Here is a 10,243-nt window from a genome sequence, read left to right on the forward strand (position 1 = left end):
CGGGCTGTTCAGTCACGGCACGGCTCAGGCGCTCCCAGGAATCTTCTTTATGCCGGCCTGAAACCTCGAATCCTGAATAGGGCCGCTGGCCACTTTCAGCGCGGCCCCAGCCTCCGGGATCCTGGCTGTATCCACAGCAGCCCTGGCGCCGTGTTCCCTGTTTCGAGACTCGCTTTTGCAGCTAAGAAACAGTTCTTTTCCTGCTCCACACTTCAAAGCTCTTGCCTGTAAGTGAGGCAGCCTCTCCTGCCGGGGGCAAAGTGGCGGTCACCCCCCACGACCGGCCAGCAGGGGCAGTCCTCCCTTAAGAGATGGCGAGAGGAATGTCCACAAGTTTCCCAGCTGCCTGAGGCCCAGTGGACACCTTTTCCACCTCAGCTACTCTGCGCCAGCCACCGCAGCCGCCGCCATCTTGGACCCATCAGTCCTCGATTTCTTTTTCTGCATGTTCACTGTTGGAGTATAGAAATGCTACTGATTTTTGTATGTTGATTTTGTATCCTGAAACTTTGCTGAAATCATATATCAACTGTAAGAGTTTTTTGTAGAGTCTTTAGGCTGTCCAATATATAGGATCATATCATCTGCAAATAGGGACAGTTTGATTTCATGTTTTCCAATCTGGATACCTTTTACTTACTTCTCTTCTCTGATTGCTCTGGCTAGTACTTCCATCGCTATGCTGGATAGGAGTGATGAGAGTGGGCATCCTTGTCTAGTTCCTGGTCTTAAGGGAAAAGCTTTCAGCTTTTCCTCATTCAGAATGATATCAGCAGTGGGCTTATCATATACAGCTTTAATTGTGTTGAGATACTTTCCATCTGTACCTAACTTGTAGAGAATCTTTATCACAAATGAATGTTGAATTTTGTCAAATGCTTTTTCAGGATCTAGGGAGATGATCATATGGTTTTTGTCTTTGCTTTTATTGATGTGTTGTATCATATTTATTGATTTGCATATGTTGAACCAACCTTGCATCTCTGGGATGAATCCCACTTGATCATGGTGGATAATTTTGTGAATGTGTTGCTGTATTCTGTTAGCTAGCATTTTATTGAGGATTTTTACACCTATATTCTTCAAGGATATTGGCCTGCAGTTTTGTATTCTTGATGTATCTTTGTCTGGTTTTGGTATTAGGGTGATATTTGCCACATAGAATGAGTTTGGGAGGATGGCCTCTGTTTCAATCTTTTGGAATAGTTTGTAGAGAATTGGAATGAATTCTTCTTTGAAGATTTGGTAGAACTCTGCAGTGAACCTGTCTGTTCTTGGGATTTTCCTTTTTGGCAGCCTTCTGATAACAGCTTCAATCTCTTTTATTGTTATTGGTCTGTTCAGATTTTCTATATCTTCTTGCCTCAGTTTTGGTAGTTTGTATGTGTCCAGAAATTTATCCCTTTCCTCCAGATTTTCAAATTTGTTGGCATATAGTTGTTTATAGTAGTCTCTAATGATTCCCTGTATTTCAGAGGTATGAGTTGTAATATCACCTTTTTCCTTTCTAATTTTGTTATTCGGGTCTTCTCTCTTCTTAGTTCGCCTTGCTAATGGTTTGCCAATTTTATTTATCTTTACAAAAAACCAACTTTTTGTTTCATTGATCTTTTGTATCATTTTTCAGGTTTCAATTTCATTAAGTTCTGCTCTGATCTTATTTATTTCTTTCCACCTACTAACTTTGGGTCTGGGTGTTCTTGTTTTTCCAGGTTCTTTAAGGTGAAATGTTAGGTTTTATTTGCCATCTTTCCATTCTTCTGAAGTAAGCACTTAATGTGATAAATTTCCCCCTTAGTACTGCTTCAGTATCTCACAGGTTTTGGTATGATGTGTCATTATTTTCTTTCATTTCAAGACATTTTTTGATTTCCTATTTAATTTCTTCTTGAACCCATATGTCATTAAGTTGAATCTTGTTTAATTCCCATGTGTTTGTATAGTTTCCAGAGTTTCATCTGTTATTGATTTTTAATTTTAATCCATTGTGGTCTGAAAAAATAGATGGAGTAATTTCAATTTTTTTGAATTTGTTGAGACTTGCTTTGTGACCTAACATGTGGTCTATCCTGGAAAATTTCCATGTGCTGATGAGAAGAATGAATATTGTGAGGTTGTTAGATGGAATATTCGATAGATATATGCCAAGTCCAATTGGTATAAAGTGTTGTTTTAGATCTTATGTTTTTCTATTGATTTTTTGCCTGGACAATCTGTTCAATGTTGAGAATGGGGTCTTCAGGTCCTCCACTATTATGGTGTTAGTATCTATCTCATTCTTTAGATCTTATTATGGTGTTAGTGTCTATCTCATTCTTTAGATCTAATAGTGTTTGCTTTATAAATCTGGCTGCTCCAACATTGGGTGCTTGTATATTTATGATTGGTATGTCTTCTTGATGGATAGATCCTTTTATCATTATATAGTGGCCTTCTTTATCTCTTTTTATGTCTTTTGGTTTAATGTCTATTTTATCTGACATGAGAATAGCTACTTCAGCTCGTTTTTCATTTCTATTTGCATGGTATATCTTTTTCCATCCTTTCATTCTTAGTCAATGTGTGTCTTTACAGGTTGGGTGAGTCTCTTGAAGGCAGCATATTGTTGGGTCCATCTTTTTAATCCAGCCCATCAGTCTGCGTCTTTTGAATGGGGAATTTAATCCTTTTACATTTATAGTTATTATTAAAAGGTGTTGATTTACTCCTAGCATTTTATTGATTTTTGTTTAGTTGTCTTAAGTATCTTTTGTTCCTTTCTTTCTGATTTTCTGTTTGTCTTCTGTATTTGCTGGTTTCTTGGGGTGGTAGATAAACTATTTTTTCTGTTTATTATTAGCATTTTTGTTTTGCTGGTAGGTTTTGTTTTTTCTTGAGTATTCATGGCAGTGAAGGTTGTTTATGAGGTATCAAACCCAGTACTTCCTTGAGAATTTCTTGTAAGGCTGGTCATGTGTTAGTGAACTCCCACAGTTTTTGTTTGTCTGAGAAATATACTATTTGTCCTTCATTTCAGAAGGATAGCCTTTCCGGGTAAAGTATTCTTGGCTGGCAATTTTTGCCCTTTAGTGTTTTGAATATATCATCCCACTCTTTTCTGGCTTTTAGAGTTTCTGACGAAAAGTCTGATGTTAGTGTGATTGGGGCACTCTTACATGTGATTTGCTACTTCTCTCTTGCAGATTTTAAGATTCTCTCTTTGTCTTTGAGTTTTGCCAGTTTGACTATAACATGTCTTGGAGAGGATCTTTTTGGCTTGAATATGTTTGGGGATCTTTAGGCCTCCTGAATCTGAAAATCTGTGTCTTTCCCTATACCTGGGAAGTTTTCTGATGTTATTTCATTGAATATGTTTTCAACACTATTTCCTTTTTTCCTCCCCTTCTGGAATACCCATGATTCAGATATTTGAGTGCTTAAGGTTGTCTGTTATCTCTCTTAGATTTTCTTCATTTTTTAAAAGTCTTTTTTCTTTTTTTCTGATTTACCTGTGTTAATTTAAACAGCCTGTCTTCAAGATCATAAATTCTCTCTTCTGCTTGTTCTAGAGTCCTGTTTATTGTGTTTTTTATTTCGTTGAATGAATCTTTCAGCTCCACAAGCTCTGCTACATTCTTTTTCAGGGCATTGATACCTTTGTACATTTCTTCTTTCAGGGGCTGTACATTTTTTCTCATTTCATTTTGTTGTCTAACTGAGTTTTCTCGTATCTCATTTAGTTTCCTCAAAATTGCTGCTCTAAATTCCTTGTCAGTCATTTTAAAGTCTTCCTGTTCTATAGGATCTAGAGTTTGAGAGTTATTATTTTCCTTTTGTGGTGAAGTACTTTCTTGATTTTTCATATTTCTGGAATCTTTTCTTTGATGTTTAGTCATTGTGGCAGGGGGTATCACAGTTCACTCATTCCACCCTCATGTCTGGCCTGGATCCTGAAGGGACTACAAATTCTAGGACATTGGGGCCAACCTGCGCTGGTGATCCCATGGCCCCTGCCTTTTCCAGCATGGCTGTATCAGGGCATGTGGGCCTTGTAGCTCTCAGGCCTCTCTGGGCAGCAGGCACTGGCTGGGGCTGGGGTCCAACGGTGCCTGCCTGTTCTGGTGTGGCTGACTCAGGGGGTGTGGTCCCAGCATCTCTCAGGCCTCTTTGGGTGGCCCTTGGTCTGGGCTGTGGGCTCCATGGTTCTTGGCTCCTTCCTGTTCTGGTTCAGCTCTTGGGCCTCCTGTTGTTGCTTTTTAATTGTTGCAAATTGGTTGCTTTGTGGGAGAGAGCAACGCTAGAAACTGTCTACTCTGCCAAGTTGACCGGAAACCAATACTACACAGAATTTAAAAACCAAATCATTTCTTATTCATATGTGACAAAGGACCCTTAGATGGATGAGAAGAAGTTACTATGTGAAGGTCACAGGGTGACTGAGTTCATGGTGGAGCCACCTGGGCCTCCCAGAGCAGAGGATCAAAGCCTCGAAGTTTTTATTGAAGAAATTGATAAGTTTTTAAAATGTATATGCAAAAATGAAGGACCTAAAATATTTAAAACAATCTTGAAAAAAAAAGAACAGTGTTAGAGGACTCACACCACCTTATTTCAGAACTCTGATATCTATGATAATCAATACATTGTTTTATTGGCATCACTATGGACATAAAGATCAGTTAAAGAAAACACAGTTTGTATAATCCCACATTTCTCTGATCAATTGGCTTTTAACAAAGTCACTAAAATTATTCAATGGTTAAGAGAGTCACCATTCATAAAAAAAATTAAATTTATTTCAAAAAACCCTCTCACCTTTATCTGATATCATTCACAAACATTAAGCATGAATGAATCATAGGCATAAATACAAGAGCTGAAAATATTAAACTTCTAGAAAAAAATAGAAAATATTTTTAACATTAGCTTTCTTAAATACAATACTAAAAAAAAGCTCAAACTAAACAAAATTGTTAAAGCTGACATCATAAAAGTTAAAAATTTTTGCTTTTCAAAAGATTCAGTTAAGAAAACAAAAAGGCAAACCACAGACTGGGAAAACATATCTGATCACGGTCTTGTATCCAAAATACATAAAGAAGACTTATGACAATAATAGAAGGAAAACTAACCCAGTTAAAAAAATGGGCCAAAGGACATTTCACATGCACACACACACACACACACACACACACACACACACAGACACACACACACACATATCCACGGCTCATAAACCTGTGAATAGATGTTCAAAATCACTAATCATCATGCAGATGAAAAATTCAAACTATAATGAAATAACTTTACATACCCAGTACACTAGGACAGCTAAATTTAAGAAGACTGACAATAAGAAGAATTAGCAAGGATATGAAGCAATTAAAACTCTGATATTGTTAGGCCAGCCCGTGGCTCACTCGGGAAAGTGCGGTGCTGATAACACCAAGGCCACGGGTTCGGATCCTCTACAGGGAGGGCCGGTTTGCTTACTGGCTGAGCGTGGTGCAGACCATACCAAGTTAAGGGTTGCGATCCTCTTCCCGGTCATCTTTATATAGGAAAAAAAAAACTCTGATATTGTTGGTAGCAATACAAACAATACAAACAAAGCTACTTCAGAAAAGAGTATGGCAGCCCCCCTTGTAAGTTAAACTTATGCTTCCTTATGACTCAGCAATTCCACTCCATGTATAGTCACCCAATACTAAACATGTGATTAAATAAAGAACTGTACACAAAATATCCATAGCAGCATTATTAATAACAGCCAAATCTGGAAACAACCAGAAGTACATGAGTCAGCAAATAGATAAATAAAATGTGCTATTATGATATAATATTATTCAGCAAAAAATGGAATGAAATAGTAGCAATATAGATGAATCGCAGAAACATTACGCTAAGTAAAAGAAGTCAAACACACACAGAAACCTACCTATAATTAATTTTATTAAAAAGAAAAAGTTTGAAAAGGTAAAACTACAATAAAAGAAAGATCTGTGGTTGACTTGGGGCCAGATGTCAGGGAAAGGAGATCAACTGCAAAGAGTCATCAAGAAATATGTTTTAAGATAATGGAACTGTTCTGTATCTTGATTGTAGCAGAGGTTACACAACTGTATGCAATTATTAAAATTCATTCAAATGTACAGTTAAAGTGAATGAATGTTAATGTATACAGATTCTTACTTAATAAAGTAAAAAATATTAAAGCAAAGCTTGAGAACAATTTTAACTTTGTGGGCATGTTGGCAAAATCAGTATCTTAATAACAAAATGTGTCACACTTTAGTAAATTCGTAGTATCCTCAGTATCCTCATTGTAAATCCACGGGGAAGAAGCATTTCTGTAACTCTTTAAAGATTGCATTTTGTGTAACAGTAAAGCAATCAAATATGCCATGGTCACATGATTAACTATGATTTTTGTTGTGAACATTTGATAGATATAGTTTATTAGGCTGAATGACTTGTTTTCCATTTTCTTTTCTGGGGTTTATATTATTATTGTTATTATTATTATCATCATCATCATCATCATTATTATTATTATTATTTTAGGAATATGTGTCAAAGTTTAGAAATACTTTTTGCTACATCTATTCAGATGATCACATTGTATTTTCCTTTAATTTTTTAATTTAATATGGTCAAAATTTTTTCTTTCCTGTTTCATATTAAACTTTTTATTCCTAGGATAAGTTTTTTGCAGCTTAGTTTGATTTATCAATACTTGTCGTAAAATTTTTAAGAATTAAATTTTATTTTAGAACATCAGTATAGACATAAAGATCAATAGAACAGGGAGTTTATGTAATCTGACATTTCTATGATCAAATGATTTTTAACAAAATTACCAACGTGGATTTACAGGAAAATTTGAAGATGATATAGAATGTTTCCATATATCCCACACCCAATTTCCCCTATAATTAACATCTTACATTAATGTAGTACATTTGTTACCAATATGGATACATTATTATTAAGTAAAGTCTGTGCTCAATGGCATAATTGGGATTTGTCTGCTATTTTTGTCATGATTAGACTGGGGTTATGGTTTTTCATAGAGTTATATATTTCTGCTTGCATTAGCCATCTGTTTTTACATACTGTCTACTTTTTTCATTTGGAACCCTTAACATATTAATTATATTTATTTTAAATATTATGTCTGATAATTCCAATATCTGTCATATCTAAGTATGGTTTTGGTGCTTATTTTGTCTGTTCAGACTAACAATTTTTTTCTTTTGCCTTTCAGCATGCCTTGTAATTTTGTTGAAAGCTGAACATGTATCAATAATCAGGACTACAATAAATAGGACTTTAATGTGAGAATTTATGTTAACGTGGCTAAGAGTTGGGACGTACTTGTATTAATGCTTGGCATAGCTGTTAGTGCCAGAGGCTTCAAATTCCTCTGTTGTCTTTGCTGTTGTCTCTTTTCTAGACTTTGGCTTTCCCAAAATACTTTTCCTCAGAGAGCATGTGGGGCTTGCAGTTCTTTCAGCTGTCATCCACTATTATTATACTCGAGCCCTGTTGGTATAGTATGTGTGAGTATTCTCTAATCTTATGATTAAATCTCAATCTTTCAGGAATCTGCATTCCTGGGCTGTGACTTTCATAGGTGTTTCTCCCGTAATGTAGGTTTTCGCTCACCTTAGGTGAGAAAGTAATTCTAGAGAAGGCTGGAATAGGTGAAACACCCTTCCTTAAGCTAGAATAAATCACTGCAAATCTTTCCCCCTAGATTAAAAGACAGTAGGCCTCTTTTATGAAGAATGCTCTGGATATACTTCACAAAGATTTTTCTTATCTTTTTGCTGCTAGAGCTTGGAGGGGATCTTTCCAGGATCTTCACTAGGAGAACCTGTAGAGCTACCTGAAGGTGAACCAATGAAAGTATAGGGGATCTGCTAAGACTACAGCTCTTAGGGCGTTTTTACCCCCAAATAAGTCCATAGCCTTTAGCAAGTCATCAGAATTACGTTTGAAGTGTTCCTACCAGTTCATGCCTCCAGTAACTTCTGCTCTAGGTGAGAAGAAAAGTCACCAATTTTCAGTTTGTTCATCTCTTTCTTGTAGTAAGAGCAGGAGTAACAATGTCTAAGCTCTTTACATGTCAGCATTGACGCTAGAAGTCTTAACTCTCATTTCTAAAACCTACAAATTAATAGTAATAATGACAATAATAATAAATAATAGCAGAACTAATACTGTTAATTCCAAAGGCACTGTCACATTGGATTTACATACATACCAACAAGTTCTTTGCTTGCCATTCATTCTTGCATCTCAGACCTTTATTATTCCTTAATGAAGAGACAATTTTTCTTCTTCTTAAGGTATATCCTTTTGTAGTAGTAGCCAATTTTCTCATTTATTTGTTTATCTTAATTATATTCTACTTGTAGAATGATAATTTCATGGGCTACAATTCTAGATTGACATGTACTTTCTATCGGAACTTTTTATTTTTTATTAGATTACATTTTGGCTTCCTTAAAATCATTGAATAAATTTTTTTTCAGTCTAAAATTATTCCTTAAAGCCTATCCTTCTCCTCCTGCTAGTTTTTCTATTTCTGTCTCTCCTCCTGTTCCTTCCTCCTCTTCATTCTCTTCCTTCATTGTTTTCTTTTTTGCACTTAGATATTTTTGTCTTCATGAAAGCTCAGCAACTTGTTACAGAGAGACATCTTTTGTAGTTTACACAGTATCTAATTGTATCATAGTCAGAGGACCTCTTTCCTTATTTTACCTGCAATATGTCATATTTCCTATTTAGTCTTAGTCTTCACTATTTCTTTTAATGAAACATTTAAATTTTTTTATGATGAGCTAGCATTCTATATTAAGTCCCTCCCCCGCATCTTAGTAATATCCTAAAGTTGTTACTCTCCCTGTTTTACACATGAAATAAAGAGGCTGAGAGGTGCTAAGCAAGGGACAGAATTGGACTCAGCCCAGGTGTGTCTGGCTCCAGAGTCACCTCTTGTAAGTATCACCAACATATGACCTCTCTATGTCCTTAGCCTGGCTGGTCTCATGAGTGTTCTTTATGGAAGCCTCTGAACTTTATTACCTATACTATTCACTTGACCAATAATAAGTTAGTAATTTTAATTTTAATATACACATAACTTTCTCTTCTCAAATATGGTATTAGTTTCTGAAACATATACCATGTCATTTGTCCACAGTAGTGTCTAATATAGTGCTATGGAAAAATTGTATTCAATAAATACTACTTAAATAATGAAAAAATCCAATTATTTCTCAAGTCTTAAAAGCAACACAGTTTTTTCCTAAACAAACCTGTCAGTCAGAATGACATAGTACTTATTTTGAAATGAAATGCATGTATGTAACAATTAGCTAAAAATAAAGGGAGGTCAAGACCACTGAAGGGAGTCGGGTAAAACAGTGATGTTCAGGCTCATTTAGTCATTTAGTAAAATGACTAAAATGACAATTATCTTCTTTTGTTCCTTGTCAATATATGCCAATACATCAGGGTTATATTCTACATTTCTGAATTTCTGTTCTTCTAACTGAATTAATTTATCAGTTTTTAAGTATGCATAAGTTTCCTCACATTTCTCCAAGGCACACTGGGTGATAATGTGAAAAGCAGGCAACAAAAATTAGCCTGCGGCCAGGACCACAGTGAGTGTTGACAAAAATGTGTTGCTAGCATTACGGTAACAGGCTGAGTTTTTGACATCAACAACGTGCTTTTCTTACCGCAATTTGTTCCTCTATATTGTTTCGTCATTATGAGTACTTGTTTAAAACCCATTCACAGAGCAGATTGCCAAGTACTGTCTAGAACTACTGCAGGAGATTTAGGTGTGTGAAGTTCACACTTGGTTGTTAGACATTTATCTGTTTTTTGCTTGCCAGGCGCAGTTAATTCTTGAAAATACTGGAATCAAGATAATGAAAGTTTTAAGTTCCTCATGGCTGTCTTCACTTGCCTTTTCCTTCTCCGCGTCTACCTTCGATTTTGATTCCAGAAAATATACTGCTTCCCAGTAGAGTTTTACATTCTTGGAACCAGTTCTACTAAGGCTAGTTATGTGGTGGTCTAATCCCTTCTCGCTGTACTCCAAGTTGGCTTTTGATCGTTATTTCAAATAAAATGGTTTTACTGCCTTACTAATTCCTCTGTGTAGTAAAAGGCTCAGAACATTCTTGATGCCTCTTTTTGAGATGAGTAAATTCAGCCTCAGGGAAACTGCATGAGATTTTGG

The 10,243-nt window shown here is 35.9% G+C and overlaps 1 pseudogene; it reads right to left on the reverse strand.

Moving 5' to 3' along the window:
• Positions 1-9,765, reverse strand: part of LOC134370438 (cilia- and flagella-associated protein 53-like) — a 162,505-nt pseudogene extending 152,740 nt beyond the window's left edge.
• Positions 9,766-10,243: the final 478 nt, after the last annotated feature.

The sequence above is a fragment of the Cynocephalus volans genome, chromosome 2 (assembly GCF_027409185.1).
Source record: "Cynocephalus volans isolate mCynVol1 chromosome 2, mCynVol1.pri, whole genome shotgun sequence".
Classification (NCBI taxonomy): Eukaryota; Metazoa; Chordata; class Mammalia; order Dermoptera; family Cynocephalidae; genus Cynocephalus; species Cynocephalus volans.